The sequence below is a fragment of the Ornithorhynchus anatinus genome, chromosome 3, assembly GCF_004115215.2.
Source record: "Ornithorhynchus anatinus isolate Pmale09 chromosome 3, mOrnAna1.pri.v4, whole genome shotgun sequence".
In the NCBI taxonomy this organism is placed as follows: Eukaryota; Metazoa; Chordata; class Mammalia; order Monotremata; family Ornithorhynchidae; genus Ornithorhynchus; species Ornithorhynchus anatinus.
In genome coordinates, this window is record NC_041730.1 from 115,234,199 (window position 1) to 115,238,552 (window position 4,354).

Consider the following 4,354-nt stretch of genomic DNA (forward strand, 5'->3'; position numbering starts at 1 on the left):
CCTGGGAGTCAGAAGATCTTGGGTTCTAATCCTGGCTCTGCCACTTGTCTGCTGTGTGACCTTGGGCAAGTCAATTCACTTCTCTGGGCCTCAGTTGCCTCATCTGAGGTATTGAGACTGTGAGCTCCCATACGTGGAACAGGGACTGAGACCAACCGGATTTGCTTGTATTCACCCCAGAGCTTAGTACAGTGACTGGCATGTAGTAAGCACTTAAATACCATAATTAATCATTATTATTATCATCATTAATAATGATCTTACAGTCTAAAATGAGATTAGTTCTTGAAGATCATCATATTAGGGACAACCCTCAGTGTAGCATGAACACCGTGACTGATGCAAAAAGCATGCCAATAACCACTTTTTTCCAACATCATTCACATTCTATCCACACAGGAATGCTGTTGCCAGAAAAATATTCCCCATTCCCCAACAGAATTTTAACCAAAACCCAAAGGGAAAGGCTAGTCTGGTTTCCTTGATTGGATTTTCTGTTCCTTTTCCTCTCAAGATACTCTACTTGTCTGTCAGCAGATTGGATCATCAATCAATCATGTTTATTGAGCATTTGCTGTGTGTTGAGCACTCAACTAAGTGGTTGGGAGAGTATAGTACAGCAGAGTTGATAGTCATGTTCCCTTCCCACAGTGAGCTTACAGCCTAGTATTCTTCACTTTTCAGGAGAGGAATAGTAATAATAGTGTGTGCAGAGTGCTGTATTGAGAGCTGGGAACATAATATATTGGTGGATATTAGATCTGGTCTCTGTCCCTTGGGGAGAACATACTAGAAACAGACACTGCAGGAATATTGAAACATTAAAACACAACACGGACAAATACACAACATCAGTAGGGTCCTGTGCCTAGAGAAGAAAAATTTCAGGCTCCTTGTGGCTCAAAGTTCAGGATACCATTGCAGCCACCGGTCTTCCCAGGATTACAGTCTTTAGACTATAAACTAGTTGTGGGCAGGGAATGTGTCTGTTATATAGTACTCACCCAAGCACTTAGAACAGTATTCTGCACACAGTAAGTGCTAAATAATACGATTGACTGACTGATTTTTGTGGAGGCCTCATACTGTGGGTTTACACAGGATAAGTTTTTATTGCCAGCCAGTCAGGCACGAAGCATGCTGGGAGCAGTTACCATGGATGCTTTTCTTTGTGATGATGGAAGAGAGCCAAGATAAAGAGTCCCTTGATTATATAGCTTCTTTAGTGAATGCACAAAATCCTTGTTCAATGGGTATCTCTTCAGGCTTTGGCATTCCACAATTCACTATGCCAGAATTTTCATTTTTGCATAACCCCAAAGGGGTTCCTCTAAGTCTCCATCCAGTTTAATCAATCAATTAATATTTTTTGAGCTTACTGAAGGTACTCTACTGAGCACCTTGAGAGAGTGCACTAGAGTAAGAAGAAACCCTGGCTGCCCTCAGGAACTTACAATTTAATGGAGTCAACAGACTTAAAAATAATTACATATAGGAGGAAAAAGAATGGATAACAGATATTTAGATGAATAAATGCTTACTTTCATTAATACCTTCATTATTAATTAATAAATCTGTGGTATTTATTGAAAATCTTTTGTGTATTAAAAGAGAACTGTATTATTCCCTATAAAGAGGAATTAATTAATGGTAATTTTTGAGCACTTAGTATCAAACATATTTATTGAGTGCTTACTTTGGGCAGAGCACTGTACTAAGCGCTTGGGACGGTACAATATAACAGGATTTGGTAGACACGTTCCCTGCCCAGAAGGAGCTTACGGTCTAAAGAGGGAGACAGACCTTAATATAAATGAATAAATTATGGCTATGTACATAAGTGCTGTGGAGTTGAGGAAGGGGTGAATACAGGGTGCAAATCCAGGTGCCCCAAGCTAGAGCCTCAGGCTTTTGGAGCCCGTCTGTTTGCAATAGGCCTGGGTAAGGAAATATGATCAGGTCACAAGCAAAAGGGGATGGGATCCTAGGGGAATTTACCCACTCTGCAGAGATGCAGTGAGGTCAGAGGGAAGGCTATGCCTTCTTCCCAACACCAACCCATGGTCAAGCTTGGCCATTTTTTTTTTAAATAGTATTTGTTAAGCTCTTAATGTGTGCCAGGCACTGTTATTAAATGCTAGGATAGATACAAGCTAATCAGGTTGGATACTGTCCATTTCCCAAACGGGATTCACAGTCTTCATTTTCATTTTACAGATAAGGTATCTGAGGTACAGAGAAGTTAAATAACTTACCTAGGGTCACACGGCAGATGTGTTGGATCAGGATTAGAACCCAAGTCCTTCTGGCACTCAGGCCTGTTCACTATCCAGTAGGCCACACTGCTTCAGCCAAGCTGCTTCACCATTCTGCACGTATTTTCTCAGGTTCTGACAGTTCTCCCCACTGTCTGCAAATTTATGAAGCAGAGGGTTTAATGTAATTTTAATGGCATTCGTTAAGCACTTATTATGTGCCATGCACTGTATTAAGCACTAGGGTAAATACAAGATGATCGATTTGGACTCCACCCATGTCCCATTTGGGGCTCACAGTCTTAGTCTCCATCTTACAGATGAGGTTACTGAGGTAGAGTGAAGCAAAGAGACTCGTCAAAGATCACACTGTAGACAAGTGGCAGAACCAGAATTAGAGCCCAGGTCCTCTGACTCTCAGGTCTGGGCTCTTTCCACTAGGTCATGCTGCTTCTGGCTGGGCCAGGACTCCTCGTGGAGTTTTGAAAAATTTTCCACTCAAGTGTGTGACGATGGTCTCACACTTCTCTGTGGACTCCATCCTGGCAAACACAATGCCTCAGTTGGCCCTGTTGGTGTCTCACAGGATCCGGGGAGAGATCACCTGCCCGAACGGCTTTAGGAGTCCTTCCAGCCCCTGTTCACCCATCGTCATGGGCGGGTTCAAGATGGACAGGTGGGAAGGGCCCTACTCCTATTGCTTGACCATCTGGACCTGCACCCCACTGGCCTCGAATGCCGTAAGAGTCTTCTGTGTTGCTGAAGGGCTGTCAAAGTCCCTGAAACCACAGGATTTGTGTTAGTTGGTGGTCTCGTTCAGTATGACCTTCGTGGAGACGACTTTTCCATACAGCCAGCAGAGCTAGGCGAGGTCCTGATCTGCGGTGCCAGGCTCCCGCCCCTGGAAGTGCATATTGGTTTGCATCTCTCCCTCCTCCGCTGCCGCTGCCCCCACAGGTGACGTGAGAGTTTGGGCTTTGCGGTGCCATCTGCTGAACCATCGGCATGTACGGCTGCTTCTTGTTCTTGTCAGAAGTCATAATCCTAGACCTGGGAGACACAGATAGCAGCATTTTTCTCTTTAATTTTAAGGAGTTGAGAGGTAAAGAGACACACATGCATACACGCTTGCACAGAGCGAGGGAGAGAACTGAGAGGCAGAGATAGCAAGGAGAGACAGAGAAAAGGGGAGAGAAATGGGGGAGTGGAGGGAGGGAGAGAGAGGGAGAGTGCTGAGTGCAGAGCACTGCATTAAGCGTGCTTGGGAGACTTATTATGTTCAGAGCACTGTGGAGAACAGAGTAGTGTAAGTAGACACAATCTCTGCTATCCCGGATCTTACAATCTAGTAGGGAGAGAAAGACTTTAAAGTACATTTCAGATAAGGGAGGTAACCCATTAGAAGAATATGCCCATATATTCTGGGCTAGGAGAAGGATTACAAGTAGACTTTTTAAAGCCAATCTTGATGGCTTTGACTAGCTGTACAGAATGTCTTGAAAAAATCCCGATGTTCAGTAGCACAGCAAAATGTCACATTTGATGGGGTTCCTTGTTCAAACGGAGCTGATGTAATGCTACTACAGACTTCCTTGCTGGTGTCTTCATTCTCCAGAAGCCCATCATTAAGCCATCTTGGTAGCTCAATAGACGCTTCTGCAGGTAATGGCTGCTTCATCAGTTTAAGCTTGGAGTACAAGACTACCATCAGTCCAGCTCTCTGTTCCCTGAATGGCTGTTGTGATGCTATAAATTGTTCTGGGATGCATCCAGGAAGATTTTCTTCATTTGATAGGTGGGAGATAGTATCTTTCTGTTCATTATTCCAGGCCTGCCCTTGTCATGCTTCCCTTGAAAGACACAAGGAAAGAGAAGACAGATGGTAACTTAGTTCAGGTGACCCTGAGGGAAAGGAAGGTGAATTCTTTCCTCACACCTTGCCCCGATTTTATTTTCTTGGGGTGAGTCGTATTTTCTACGAACAGTGTTGTCCTTCTAGACTGGAAGTTACTAACAGTCGCTCCAATGGCTTCCTTTTCCTCTTAAAAAAAAACTGGGGATAATAAGCTTTATCCATCTCCCTGAATGGGATGGCTAAG

The 4,354-nt window shown here is 43.9% G+C and overlaps 1 pseudogene; it reads right to left on the reverse strand.

Moving 5' to 3' along the window:
• Positions 1-2,312: 2,312 nt before the first annotated feature.
• Positions 2,313-3,328, reverse strand: LOC100074867 (annotated as a pseudogene).
• Positions 3,329-4,354: the final 1,026 nt, after the last annotated feature.